This window comes from Pleurodeles waltl, chromosome 7 (assembly GCF_031143425.1).
Source record: "Pleurodeles waltl isolate 20211129_DDA chromosome 7, aPleWal1.hap1.20221129, whole genome shotgun sequence".
Lineage (NCBI taxonomy): Eukaryota > Metazoa > Chordata > Amphibia > Caudata > Salamandridae > Pleurodeles > Pleurodeles waltl.
In genome coordinates, this window is record NC_090446.1 from 775129829 (window position 1) to 775145901 (window position 16073).

The 16073-nt window shown below is 42.4% G+C and overlaps 2 protein-coding genes across 2 annotated transcripts in view; both read right to left on the minus strand.

Annotated features, from left to right (window-relative positions):
- The window catches only part of LOC138245569 (collagen alpha-1(XXIII) chain-like), a 284280-nt gene extending 284241 nt beyond the window's left edge, over window positions 1-39 (minus strand). The window contains exon 1 of the mRNA XM_069199279.1: window positions 19-39. The gene's annotated coding sequence lies outside the window, so the exon portion shown is untranslated. The remainder of the gene's footprint in view (window positions 1-18) is intronic.
- The window catches only part of LOC138246962 (uncharacterized), a 700938-nt gene that overhangs the window by 22144 nt on the left and 662721 nt on the right, over window positions 1-16073 (minus strand). The gene's annotated exons all lie outside the window — the stretch shown is intronic.

Here is a 16073-nt window from a genome sequence, read left to right on the forward strand (position 1 = left end):
AAAATAATCGTTAGTTACCGGATAACCATCTCGTCCTGGTAGGCCCTGTTGTGATTAAATAAGTATACACTTGTATTTATCAAAATAAGCAACCTGGAAGCATACTTCTTGCATCATGACACATTTTGTCTGAAACAATGACCTCAGATATTCAATTTAGACACAAAGGACAACAATCACCAGGTTAAAGCGTGCCCTGCAGGTCTTACCCCCCATTCTCAGGTTCAATGCTCTTAGATGACTGGGCGGATTCATTTTCAATCTCAAACTTTCAGAAGTATCTGTATTTATCAGATCATTGCCAGAAAATGAGCATCATTTAATGAATCTTGAATATAATCTACGCTGGGTCAGCCACCCTGGTCACTTGCTGTATATCACTTATCCACAGTTTATTTTAGTGATATGTTTGTAAAATCCTTTCAAAGTATGGTTGTCTTGTAAAAAGGTATAGCAAAACTTTCTAATCAATGAAAATATATACCATCCTCCACTTCTAGTTTGAAAAAACATTACTTACCAGCAATTGTAGCTGCTCTCCTTGGGTAGCTTGGCTGTTCGGTTTGCACTGTTTCTATTGGAGGTGACTTGTACTGAGGCTCTCTTAGCGTTGTTAGATGTATAGATCATAATGCTTGCCTGTCTGGGTTAGTTCAAAAGACGTGTTTGTGCGAGACTCGTGCTTCATCTGTGGATTCTGCTTCTGGTTCTCAGCCGCTCCTTCCTGTTCCAGGCTGCGGTGGCGCAGCGGCAGCATCGCGAGAGAGCCGCAGCGCAGCGCCGAGATAAAGGGGGTGGCAGTGGGTCATGAGAGCCGTGAGCTGCAAGTGCCCCGGCAGGGTGGTGCAGGCGCCAGGAGTGCCATGAGAGCCGCAGGACGCAGACCCGAGCCGGTGCTGAAAGCGCAGCCGGGGACAAGGGACACAGTGAGAATCGCGGCCGGGAGCCACGAGAACCAGGAGCACTGTGAGACGCGGACTGGAGCCGGCGCTGGAAGTAGCAAGCTCCATGGGGAGGGACCCAAGCGGCCGAACAAGACCGGGAGGATTGCAGTAAGAGGCAGAAGGCCACTCAGGTGTTCTTCTGCTCCCCGGCATCCCCTGCCCTTCCCTCTCTCCTCTCCAGTGTTCCCCGCACCTCGCCTATCGGCTAGGCCCTACCTGCAGGCTGTAGAACGCCATCCTCCTGGCTCTCTTTTGACGCCCAAGCCACCGGCCCCTGAAGGGGCCTGAATACTCTACAGATTGTCTGCGCTACAGTTCGCCAAGATTGCTAAGACCGCGCCAAGTCCGCGCAGTCCACCGGAAGGCTGCCCCATTGAAGGGCATAAAGATGCCGAATCATAGGCTGGAAGGCCTAGCTATTCAACCAGCTGGCAACCTAGCCATTCAACCAACAGGCAGCCAATTTAACGTGGGCCTGTAACTATAGTATTGATTTTTTTGTACTGTTTTCTGTCTGGGGTGGAATAGTGGGAAAAGAACAAGGACTTGGAATGTGACCTGAGCAAATGCCAGTGGCTGAGACTTTTACAAGAATTCCACCTATCACCTTTTATTGTTTTAATATGATACTCTTAGGGCAACATGTGTACTCAGACATAGGTCTGTGGTGGCTGTACCAGAGGATACAATCTGCCCTTGACTGACAAGGCTTAACAATGTTGAAACTCAATTGTGGCATGTAATCACGCTCCAAATATCTGTGTTGGAGGACCTATCGGACAATAACCCCCAACCCCTTCACCAGAACTGAAGCTACTCAAGGAGGAGTTGGGAAGTCATAAGGTGTCCCAAATTTACAATTTTCTTCAGAACAGCACAGTAGACCCTTCCGATTCCCTTTGCTGGAATGGGAAAAGGACTTTGGGCCTCTCACAGTTGGAGAATGGGGGGAGGCTAAGGCGGCCTGATAGAGTTTGCCATTGCGAGTGGATTTCAGCTCTTTCATTTAAAGTATATACATAAAGTACATTTGAAGAGGTGAAGGTTGTGGAGGATGTAAATAGTTGCTTCTCCATCCTGTCTCCAGGGCTTCTTAAGGGGGTAATCTGCATCATATAGTCTTGGGGTGTGCAGTGCTCCGCTCATACTGGGAGGCTGTCCTTTCCTGCCTGGGTAATGTGCAGGGTGACCATCATTGGGGAAAGCAAAGATGGTCATTCTGCACATTCATGTCTACTTAGACATTGACATATACAAAGTGTCTGGCTTGACACATGCAGCTATTCTGCAATAGGTTATAGGAGATAATGTCCATCAAAATAAGCCTATTTTAATGGGCCCAAGCAGGCGATTTTGCCAATGTGACAGGTAAGAGATAACCAATGGGAAAGGCTCGACTAAGCTCAAGGAAAAGTAAACGTTTAAATGCAGGTTTCTTACATGTCCTACTTCTTAAAATAAGAGTTACCGTACGTAACATCCATCTCATTCAAGCTTTTATGGAACAAATTACTGCATGTAAAAGCAACCATATTAAAAAAATGAAACTGAATGTAAGGTTTGAATCAAACAATGTTTTGCTGTGCGCAAAAAGTATTATATTGATGTTAAAGTCCAGGATCCGGATTCACAAACTCAAGTTCTTAATATTTTAGTAAACAGATTTGTGATTTTTTCTGCATTCGTCACTGTGGTCAAGAATTGAAAAAAAATGTTTTTCTGTAAGCAGTATCATCAGAGTGGGCAAAGCCAATGTAACAAGTGTTGCCAACAACAATATGCCTTGCGGTTTTACCAATGCATACATATTGACTTTGCCAATACTTTTTGCTGATGCTAAACAACATCAGAAAAAAAAAGAAAAAAGGAAAAAGAAAAACCCAATTATATTTAAAAGGGCACATATACGTATATACGAAAAGACTGCCTAAACTGGCGCAGATAAAATCATGTTTTTTTCTGTAACGGAGGGACTGGTGTAAGATTGGACGTGCTGGGCTCTCTACATTTTTTTGTAATGTAAAAAAACGTGGGAGGGTAGTGCAAGTTGTAGTTAGTGTTCCTAAGCGACTAGAGCACTGAGTGAAAATAGAGCAGCTGTTTGAGGGTGTAACATTTTTTTTAAAAGAGCAAGTCAGAGGGAGTGGAAGCATAAACTACTTGGAGGGTGGGGGACAAAACACAGACAGCACAAAGGCAGTGATTTAAGCTGAGAAGCATCAATCAAAGAACAGAGCACATGCAGTCCTCATGGAGAGGTCAATGAAAAAGAAAAAGGCAGTTCCCTGAATATATGCTGTAGAAGGATACAAGTGATCCAGTGAAAAGGATTGTAATGCTCTAGGGGAGAAACAAACACAAGAAGAAGAAAGTACATGGAATAATATGCAAGCAAATGAAATTGACAAGAAAGCCAACCAATAGTAAGCAATTGTTTTCAATAGATCTTTGACAACCAGCAGCTAAAAGGTGCCTCAAGACAAAACCTAAAGACCCACAGAGGTGTAAATTGTGAGTCTTCATAAGCATTTACAAGGAGTGTTCCACACCTGCAACACTTCCAAACTTGAATAATGTCAGGGAAGCTGGCAAACTAAATGCAGTAATTGTGGAACAACGTCCAGAACAACAAGAGGAATTAAGTGAAACAAAAAGGGGAAAGACATTTTTTGCAAATATATATTTTCTTGAAACCTTCTATTCACAGATGTCTGATTAATTTCAAGCAGTAGAGCAAGGAAACTGGCTTATTCACAGAAACCTACAGAAGTGCACACGGGAGAAAGAAAGAAGGAAGAGAGGACAAATGACAAATTACTTTGGTTTTGACTGTATTTTGAGAAATATCAACAGTATATCTATTTGAGTAACATTATGCCATAAGTGGGTTAAAGATAGCCATGTTTGTTTATGCAAAGGTCTCACCACAGCGAGTTTCTGATTTTTCTTGACTGATCCATAAAGCCAGAGTCCCCTTGGCATGTGATTAAAGGAGTATGATGTCAAGCCTGACAGGTCTGTTGCAGGTGTTAAATAACATTGGTGTAGATGAGATCCGGAAAATACTAGCTTAGACAAGAACAGGGAATATTCCATGAACAGAATCATTGTGTTATCAAAGTCAAGACCACAGCAATATTGCCATGGCCTGCTGTAGCAGCCGACAAGAGATCCATGGCAATTGAGGAAAACCTCATTGAAAACGCTCTATGCATCACTCTGGATAGCCAGGGAAGGAATTTTGGATTTTATAAAGGGTCAAAGTTGACAAAGCAAATGATCTTACAATACTTATTTTTTGTTTCTTACCCTTAACAGTAAGAAGAAAAGATTCAGACTCCTTACATTGAATTAAATGGGTAAGTTGAGGGAAATTATTATAGCTTCATTGAATCACTAGTATTATAATATATCCCAGGTCATGTCAATTTGAAGAAAGGTGGATCTGGAGAGATAATATTGGTGGATCTTGAAGGGACATACCTCTTCTTTTAATTATTTTATATATGTATGGATCCAGAACTAGGATGGAAGTGGACTAGATGACAATGGGGTAGATAACTATTTAACAAATTCTGACAAGAAAATACTCAGTAAGTTAATGCCATTTTAACATGAAGTCATATTTGATTTTTAAAAGACATAGTAAAGCAATATTGTGCTCTTTCCTATTGGAATCAGTAATAGTAATAGCTGGTATTGCCAGCACAGCAAAATAACATACATCTGTGGTATCAACTGCTAAGACGCAAAAGATTATCAAACATTTTTATTTTCTCACCACCTGCTAAATTTACATTGTCCTGCAGTCTACCTTGGCGGGAGTGTCTTCTTAACTCAGAAAGATTTATGGTGTAGGCACATCATTTTCTAAAAGCTTGTACAGCACTTGCATGGCACAACTTAATTTAACTTTGCACATGTGAACCTTTATAATGGTAAGTAAATTGACACTATATTTTGTGCAGTGCTTCCTTATACAAGGGTGGTGAGAAACTATAGTAAATAGCGTAGGTCTCTCCATCACTCTGAAAATTAGGTATGTTAGACTCTTACTAATGTTCCGGTATGCCATTTAATAAGTCCCAGGACAGGGTTTGGTGTTAGAAAGAAATTTAACAAAGGTAGTCGGTTACCACATTAAGAGGTCTAAAGCTGCAATAAAACATTTAGAGACTTTACAATTTTGGGGTGTAACAAAGCAATGTGCATAGAAAAAGAAAAAGGAGGACAGGCACTATTGAGGACAATGGCATAGGTGATTCAACAACATGGACAATAGCAGGGGGAGAGAGTGTGAACTGATGAGCACTATGAAAGCTATGTAAGGATGTAGTTATTGTTATTGTTGTGATGTAGATAGTGAAGAACAACAAAGGAATTGTATGCAGAACTAAGGGTTACTTAGAAACTTTTGGGGGAAAGGCAATGGGTGATTCTAAGTCATGGACCACCCCACAGTAAGGGAGTGTTAAATATGCTGAAAAAGTTAACGTAAATTGCTTGGATAGTCAATTCAATTCCTGAAAGCTATACCTGTCTATCAAACTACATTTTCATTTTATGTTAATTATTTAATTCTAAAGCAAGAGCATAGCCACAAAGTGAGGTGTCTGATTCACAAATCTGGCATAATCAAATGTGAAAAAAGACATATTTCACAGTGATCTACCACAGGATTGGTCATAGGATCCTGCTAGAATGACTTAAATAGTGTGTGGGTGCAACACGTGGTTTTAAAATTGATTTACTAATTTGTATGCGACTGCACTGAAGAGGATTGGAGCTTTACCATTCAAAGTAACAGGTCTCTTGTGTGTGGTGCCCCTGGAGTCACTGATGTTCGAATTTGATTTCAATATCTACATGTTCACCCTGTTGTAACTACTCTTGCTACAGCCACTCAAATCCGCAATGTATGCCATTGATTCTCAAACTTACATAGTTTCTGATACAGAGAAATTAACTTGAATGTCATGAAAACACTGCCTGGTTACTCTGATATATCATCTAGCGCATGAAGAATGCTCTTGGGTTAAACACTGCAAATTTTGATGGTGCCAATTATGAATGAAAATGCAATTCCAAAGAAATGGTCCTTGTTGCCAATGAGACCCCATCTGTATACAAAGAAGTAAAAACAACCTTGCTACCTGATTTACCTCTGAAATGGCTTAATTGTGTCATTGCTGATCACCACTTTCACCAAAATACCAATCTCACTCCCATTAAAAGGCTCTTTCCTCTCTGCAGTCAAATGCATGATGCATATGATGTGTACTAGTTCTATGCTGAAATAGTGGGTTTTCATGCATGGAGTATCCCAAAATAAGAACTCAGTTGTTATCACTGCTGCACTACAGCTTTTCCAAGTCGAATAGACGTTCGTTCAAGCCCCGTCCCACACTGACCATGTCTGTAATTTGAGATGCTGTCAGATCAATCTTTCACCTCAAATCTAGAGAGAATGATCAGAGAAAACTATTAGGGTGCTCTAATTCCTCATCTGGATTGCCTCCATCTCAGTGCCAGGGCACAACCTGTTTTATCCCCCCAAAAAGGTGTGCTTGACATCTACCTTTCCAAAAAGACTTCCAAATACTTCAGGCTCACCTCAGAATAGAGGCCAGGACCTCAAGTTGCAGAGACCTGCACCAGTGTTTCTCATCTGTAATCTGACACCTCCTCACCCATTAATGCCCAACCCTAGAAAGAAACAACTCTTGATGAGACGTATTTGACTATCTTTGCTGTGAACTGCCAACATGACAATGTTGATGCTCTACTGAACACCTAAAGAGTTTCATAATTAAGGAGGTAAATGATGGAGCGTGGATGGAAAAGGAATTCGTGTGGATATTCGACCTACTTTGAGTCCACCTGAGGGGTTGAGATGGGATTTAAGAATGGAAGATCTTCAAGGAAGGATGGAAGAATAGAAGAGTGTCCCATGGCATGGGGTAAGCTGCAAGCCCCATATCCATTCTGCCAGACGTGCAAAAAGCCCTGTTTGAAGTTTCTGAATAGTAATGTTTGGGGCTGTCAGTCTGCAGAAGCGTTTTTCTTCTGGTGATGTAGGTTACACTGGCAAGCATGAGTTAATCTTTCCAGAAGCTTGCCTGAGGGCGGCATATGGAATTGAAGATACTACAATGTATTTTGATGGTGGGTAGGACGGGAGAAGGGTTGGGAACTCTTATGCAGCTAAACAAATATGCGGCTAACTGTGGAAATCTCTAAAGTTGGAGTCAAGATGAATTACATTGGAACTAATATCACATGTACTGTCTCTGAAGGATTGCGAAATAAAGGGAGAACAGCCAAACTTAGGCAGTACATCAGCACAGTTCTTATTTTCAGATTTAATTTTCTACACCGAAGATATCAAAACTGAATCTTGAGAACAACGAAAAACCATATATTATAGAACAAAGCACAATCACACTATTTCTTAGTTGTTTTAGTGTTAACCTTCAGCCGCGTGTGTAGAAGCAACGGAGTTTCCATGACCCCAGATTTGGAGCCCCGTTTGTGTTTTATTGCCAAGCAATGTAGCAAATGAGTACAGTTTCTTATTATAGAACTTCCTTTAAGGTTCTCCGAAGACTTTTCAATCAATGCCCGAGGTCACTCTGGGCTTTTCTATGCTGCTTGGAATAACTACTTGTTTTGTACCCCTGCTGACACTCGACGGGAAGTGATTTAAATTAAAAGTGTTCGCTTATGAAGCTGTGACACACCAAGTTCTTGACCTGAAACCTGCAGTACCCTTCACAAAACAATTATGGGGCAGTAATCTAAATTTAATTGGAGCCAAGAACAGAAAGACCTTAAAGAAGCCCATGCTTTGCTAAGCAGTGAAATAGCGAACATTCTTTTGCAAATTAGACTTTTACTAGTCATGCAACAAAGGTATTTCTAGCGTGTACAACATTTAACAAAGAAATAGAAGTTATGTATCATTTTCTAATCAATTAATGCTTAGAAGAGGCACCGTAGAAGCAGTAAACTCATTGGGCTCTGCTTCAATGTAGTACAAAGACCACACCTCTAATAATGACTGCCTGACAAATGCACACATTTATGATAATAGCAACATTTAGTACGTGTTGTTCTATATGCACATACTCAATATTAATTAAACTTTATACATTTGGGAGAAGTCCGAATGCTTTCATTTTCATAAAACATTGAAAAACATCTAAAGTACTTACTGAAGGACCTGCAAAAAAAAAAAAAAAAACAGGAGGACAATTAGTATAATTTTAAAAAGCATAGAAAACACATTAAAAACGACGTCTCTTACACAATGGAAAAGAAATGTGTAATTATTTTCAAACTATGCAACCTTTGTTTTGTATACTTGAAAATCCTATTTATTTTTATACACATATGTATTACAGTGTCTACAATATCAACAGAAGTTATACTTAATTGTTTCCACTGAAAAGCCGTTTTTGTTTCTTAACGTCAGAGCGGTTTAATTAATCTGCAGATGTTCCATAAAAAAAGATTACCTAATTTAGTTTTTTGCAGATTAGTCAGCAAGGGAGTGGGGTAACAAAGAAAGAGGTAGGCAGAAAGTGATACTTGCAAATTTATCTCCCTTGGGATTCTTTGCTCTCCTTCGCAGACAAAATGGCTGAATTGACTTATATCAAACTTGGAAAGAACAACCTTACTCAACGAAGTCCATTTAGTTGGCTTGGTGTAAATTTGTTCAGTAGCTTTCAAGAAAGCAACATTTCAAATATGAGGTAGGTGGACTGGAAATGGTTGGAGAGATCTGGATCATTAGTCCTCAGATGGTCCACGAGGATGTGTTCGAGGACCATTCAAAGGCCCAAATTTAAACCTTAAAGGAGTGTGATTGGATGAGGAAGGATTTTTCACATCCATTTTGTGTTTGCAGACCCACAGCTGTGCATGTACATTCGAAGGCTGTGATTGGCTGGCCATAACTCTAAAATATGGTGCTACCGCCATTACAAGACATGGGGATCAGTGCTCAAGTTCGTAAAAAACTGGAAGAGCCAGAAGGAGCAGAAGAAGCATCCACTAACCCAACGGCTGAGGGAAAAATAAATGAATGACACCCTAGTGTTCCCTTTTTTGTTTTTTTTTTCAAAAAAGTAAATTCAGTCTTGGTGTTTGTAGACACTGAGGCAGAGATTTTAGAGCCACTGTGAAGTCATAAACAGATTCGCATCCCTTGCCTTAAGGTCCATAACCCCCATGACAAGTGCTCTTGGATCACTGTGCTTGACAATGGATGACCAAGATTTAACTATGCACTTGATCAGCCGGTTCATTTTGAGGTACACCAGTGACAGCCATGATCAAAAATGTGCTAGTCCTTTGCTTTAAAAATGTACAAAAGACACCTACATTTCCCTAATACTCTTACAATGACCTGCACACAGTTCTTAGGAGTGCATGGTGTACAATCAACACAGCTCACACTGTTTGCATGAAATTACTGCAGTTGCAAGTATTAGAACCTGCATACAACCATATTTCTTCTTCTTCCATTGATTGTGTAATACGTGAAGATGGCTTTTTCCTTTCTTTATGACCCCATCCCATCCCTCCAAAGCTTTCAAACTGCTCTTCTGCCACCTTGATGATGAGCCTAAAAAATCTGTCCATACTTCTCTCTCCATAGTCCATTTGCAATTAACCCTCATTATTCTTTAACCACCATGAATACTGTACCTGAATATCTGTGACCTGATAAACCCTAGCCCTAAAATGCTTTTCATTACTGAAGTCTGAATATGCAAACTTTGCAGCCGCACTTCACACAATGTAAGTTCATCAGGCTTCTAGATTTTGTTAAGAAACCGTACTGCTGAGCAGACCAGCAGGTATATAGTGGTCAAGAACTCTTTACCCAATACCAGCTTCCAAGATTTTTCAGATGCAGAATACAAATATTACTCATCAGTTTCTCACTTTCTCCAACCTACTTCTGCTGAACTACAGAGAACAGCACAGCTTTCATAAAGACCTTCCTGTACAACAATGCCAACATAACTCTCCACCCACAGATAGAAGGTATGATGCCAATTAACACCCTGATTAAATTTCATCAGTTCTACTTCTTGCTGTTAGCTGCCTTAAAAATTCGACCTCACTTAAGATCTTGTGACATTCACAACAGCAACAGAAAACCAACTGGAACTACTCAAAGCAGATGGAGGAAGAAAATGGACAGGGCTATTCTCAAAGGTAACTTACACTTGTGAGTGACATGTGCATTTACTCTTGCATTTTTAAGTAAATCGATTACTTTTGGCTAGTCACCATTTATGAGTCTAATGTTAATCAAAAATGCAGACGTACAGGTCTCTGGCACCTTGAAACACGGGTGATCTCCCTATGATGAAGTATAGGGAAAAGTTTTAAAAAAAGTTTGTTAAATTTGAAAGAGATCTGTTTCATTCTAGGGAGCTGAACAAATGATGACTGCATTTCCACCTTGTCTCAAGGACTTGGGGACACCCACCAATCAGCATGACTAAAGTGAGGAACCTGGGAGCGATCACTACTCCAACCAGTCTCAGACACAGCAGACAAACCAAGTGACAAAGTGCCTCTACAGAGAGCAAACGTTATGCAGAATGTTCCAACATCTACGATTTTCTCACAGAATCAAAACCATCATTGGCTTGTGCCTATTGTGCCTAGATTATTCCAAGAGACTATGCCTTGGAACTCCTCTTCACTTATTCTGTAGAATCACACATTCACTAATTTATGACCTCATATCCCAGGAACTTCAATCTTTCCACTCGCTGTCTGGGGTAAAATGCATCCGATTCAAAACTTCTGCATCACCCATCTGGTCATCTCTAGGGTTGAACAATTATTGCTCTAACTGAAACTATGGACATAGTCCTAAGGAGAGATGCTCAGATCCAGACAAACCCCTCTCCGAACGTTCACTTCCTTTCAGAAAGTCTTGCATTCCCAGAATTCGCTTTTCAGTCTAAAAGCTAAAGCTCTGTCACCCAATCCTGGTAAAATCACAGATTATTCACAACCACTTTCAATTCTAGAGGGCAGTTATGATTTGGCTATTCTTAAATAGATGACCCACTCATGCATGGGTTAGATTGGATGATAATGGTAAGTATGTGAAAGCCGAAATGTGTTTTACACATCACTGCCTCACTTGATGCTAAAGCTCGATCACATGATTGGAGTACACTTCCAAATCTTATTCAAGAAACTCAGTGCTTCTTATCAGGGAACACTACAAGTTCTCACACCGAAACACCAGTGGCAAAAATGGGGTAGACTTTTACACTACACCACAGACATGGAACGTATATGTGGGTGCTACTCTATCTGTATTACACTTCCGTGCTCACGTCATACTTACTTGCAGATCAGTTTCACTACAACATGACTGGTGCATTTTTCCAAATCTCGCGCACAACATCCAACACTTTCCACATAGGACACACTCTGAATCCACATTCCACCAACCATTCACAATAAACGGTATAGCCTTTTACTGAATTATTCATGAATTTCTTAGTTGTAATGTTTTTGGTTGTTTTAAATAGTAACCTTATCAGTTCTGTTTTGTCATTTTTCATATCCATCTTTGGCCTCTAGTAGCCGTTAGGTATTTTCATTTTACATATACATAGAAGGAATTGCACCATTACATTGCATCATATAGTTCAAGTTCATATGCATAATTATTGCATTGGTTGTTGCAGAAGCTCGGTAAAGTTAACCACGTAACAGAAACTTTAGTGTTCTCAACCAGCAGACAGCTAGTCGCTTAGAATGTCCCACTATCCCTCTCTCATTACATGGATGTTCCCCGCCCACTGCGCCACCACTCGTAGTGTGGCGGCTTCCCCTGTGTGGGATGTGCACAACTCGTACAGGGGGTAGGTAACAGGTGAGTAGAGCTCAGATGCCTTTATTTCCTGCACTGTAAGAGTGTGAATTAGTGCTGCACAGTCCTTAGTATTTGGCTTTAATCACAGATCTCATTGTTCTTCCACGCCATATGCGTTTACTCAGCCAGTGCCCATTTTTGGAGTTCTGCTTTCCATATGTTATGCGGAGGGCCATCCAGAGACCTCCACTGAATAGCGATCGCCCTTTTAGCAAGGGCCAGTCCCAAGTTGATCAATTTAGAGCCCCACTTTGTGAACCGGGGCACAGCCCTAACATGCATACCTCCAAACCATGTGCAGTGTTATCCATTCCAGCTCACGTGTCACCCAGAAAGCAGCGATAGTCAGGCAGTCCCACACAATATGTATAAAACATGGGTACACCAGTGAGCATCTTGGGCAAGACGTATCTATAGTGCCCGATATGCCATTTAATCTACGAGGTGTCAGGTAAGTAGTGTGGATATAATTAAGCTGGGCATATCTGAACCTGGCATTCCTGGACACTTGCCGTGTGTACCATAAAAGAGCAGGCCCATTCCCTGTCAGCCCTTCCCCCACCCAGTATTTCCTCCCAGTGAACTTTAACCCTGTCTATGGGTGCCATTGTCATAGAAAGGATGGTTTAATATACCCAGGAGATCTGTGTTCTTCTGCTCCCGAATGTGAGAAGAGTCTGTAATGTGTCATGTGATGGGGTTCCGCTAGTCACCATCATTTTTATCAGTGCCACCCTAGTCATAAGCAGGAGGCTCATGTGTGCTCGCAGGGGTTGTATGACGGAACCACAAATGCAATTATCACAATTGCCTTTACAACGTGGTAATTACAACACATCCGTCATTACAACTAATGCACGTACAATGAAAGTGTTTTACCACAAAAATGCCTTTACCACGCATGCCTTTACCATGAAAATGTCGTAAAGGCATGGTTGGTAAAGACATATGTGTGGTAGAAAATAAAATGGTAAGTATAACATATATATATTATGTATATATTTGTGGATATGTTTAAATATATATATATATATATACATACACACATATACATACACACGTTGCCACCCACAAACCCTACCCACCCTAAACCCTAATAATTTCCCTTACCACCTTTAAACCCATACCCACCCTAAAAGCTAAAAATGCCTTCCCCACCCGAAACCCATACCCACCCACTCTAAAAGCTAAAAATGCCCTTACCAACCCAAAGTACATATATATATATATATATATATATATATGGCTCAGTGACCGGTACCCCATGGAGGGAGCGTGCTGCCAGTGGACCACCGGAATAACAGTCTTCTCCAAAACAAGAAAAATGTGCACTCAGAACTCCATCAGTGGTGAATTTTTTTGCCCCAATGACGCGTTTCGTTCCTTCAGTCTTGTTATATATGTGGTGTCTGTGGAAATATATATAAGTGTGTCTGTGTGTGTGTGTATATATATATATATATATATATATATATATAAACACACACACACTTAAACCATTAACTACAAAATACAGCAAAGTTACATGATAATTATGAGTGTAACCTTTACACAGGTAAAATAACACATCTGGGAAATCATCAATATATAGTCAGGAAGAGAATACGAAGGAAAAAGTAATCCAAGATTATCAAAACTATACAGACAGAAAATGAGGCCCCTAGCATAAAACTCCAGACCTGAAAACATAATGTTAGAGATGATGAGGGTAAGAAGGGGGCTTTGTCAGAAATGTCTTTCCTTCCCTCCCTTGGAACTCAGGAGTTCAGATCCTTCGCAGAAGCACTTTTCTGATACCCCAGTGCACCTTTGGCATCTTGCACCCTGTTTCTCCCATCTTACACCCAGTGACCTGATCTTTACATCCTCCGCCACCTAGTATTCCCCCCTGATTCCCAGAAGCCCCCTTGATGAGACTATGGCGATCGTTACAACATTGGCGGTAAAAGCCGCATACCGCCGTGCAGAAGACCACCAACACACCGCCGTGGCCGCGGAAAACCGCCACAGCTATTATGACCCACAGCACGGAATCCGCCAAAATTCAGACACCCACACAACTCCGCCACACCAAAGGTCAGTGATAAACTGGCGAAAACAAAACCTCCACCGTCACGCCAACAGAAATACGCCCACACTATCACGACACACGAATCCACGCGGCGGTCTTTCAACTGCGGTATTCCATTGGCGGTACACACCGCCGTGCTTAAAATACACACACTTCTCCAAAACACTACCACATTGGACAATTCGAAATCCACACACCTGATACACATACACACACCACTCCCATACACCCAATACAATATAAAACACACACCCACATCACCCACAAACCCCTGCGACCAAAAATTACGAACGAAGGACAGAGAGAGACACCACCATCAACAATACCAGCATCCACAGGCACACAACACTATCACCCACATAACTTCCATGCACCTCACACTACACACCACTACATATCAGCACACTTATCACCCCACACACCACCTACACCACCCCATGGCACGGCAAAGACACCCCAGGTTCTCGGAGGAGGAGCTCAGGGTCATGGTGGAGGAAATTGTCCGGGTAGAGCCACAGCTATTCGGATCACAGGTGCAGCACACCTCAATTGCAAGGAAGATGGAGCTATGGCGAAGAATGGTGGACAGGGTCAACGCAGTGGGACAGCACCCAAGAAATCGGGATGACATCAGGAAGAGGTGGAACGACCTACGGGGGAAGGTGCGTTTCGTGGTCTCAAGACACCACCTTGCGGTTCAGCAGACTGGCGGCGGACCCCCACCTCCTCCCTCACAACTAACATGGGAGGAGCAGGTCTTGGCGATTCTGCATCCTGAGGGCCTCGCAGGAGTAGGTGGAGGAATGGACTCTGGTAAGTCAAATCTAAACTATTACATCCCCCACCCTACCTGCATGCCAGCACATACCCCCACTGTCACCCCCATCACTCTAACTCCTCACAAATGTCCCAATATCACAAACCACACATCCTAACCCCAAGCCCTGCATGCAACAACAAAGCATGGACACCCATCACTAAAGCATGGCCACTGCACTTACCCATACACCCCCCTAAACCATCATCACACAAGGTCCCACACAGGAATGCAAGCACTTGGGTACACGGTCACCCACCTTTTGCACACCATGGCACACACAGGCTAACCCACCACCCCAACAACAACAGGGACCTGGGGGCAGTGGTAGTGGGCACACGGTCCAGGGGACGGAGGGCCAGGAACACAGGGGAACTGGGAGGGCTGCTGTGCGACAGGGGGTGGACAGGCCCAGATAACAGACTCTCCACGAGGCCCTCTCCAACATCATGGGAGCATGCCACCACTCCCAGGAGACGATGGCAACAGTACTGGCCAAGTTTCAGGAGACCCAGCGCCTGCAGGAGGAACAGTATTTGGGCTTCAGGGAGGAACTCAGATCCATCAATTCCACCCTGGGCACCATCGTAGGGGTGCTGAAGTAACTCGTCAACACCAGGAAGGACACTGTGGCACTACAAGGGGCCCCTGACACTAGCCTGGACGATGAACTGCCCACCACCTCCGCCGGCGCTAGTGGACAGGAGGCACCGCCAGAGGAGCACCACACCAGCACCCCACCCCCTGCAGAGGGAGAACCACCCCGCAAGCGGTCCCTGAGATCCAGGACAAAGACAGAGAACGATGCCAAGACCCCCGCCAAGAAATGAGACCATCCTGATTGTCATCCTACTGTCCCACTTTGTCACCCTGTCCATCCTTAAACTGCCCCAGCTCCACTTCCAATGCCCATTTGGGCAATGCACCTGTGAGACTAATAGACTGGACTCTGCCATGGACATTCCTCCGCCATCACCCCTCACCATTTTGCTACCCCCTCCAATTTTGAGCACTAAAATAAACACCCTTAAAGCACAAAACAATCTGGAGTCAGTCTGTGATTTCTGAATACTGTATTAGCAATTACTGTGGCAAAATGCTCTTTCAATTGTAATGTCAACATACCTATGTCACACAGCTCTAGTCCATGAGGAATCAAAGCAGATGTCACACAGTGGGACCCACATCTGTGAAATCGTAAGGGAAAGTGACAACTCAGTGGCCATACACTGGGTGAAAATGACAGACAGTAGAGGTAGTAGTGTTTAAGTACACATAGTAGGCAGGTTAGTATTCTTACCTGTGTTTCACTGGAAATAT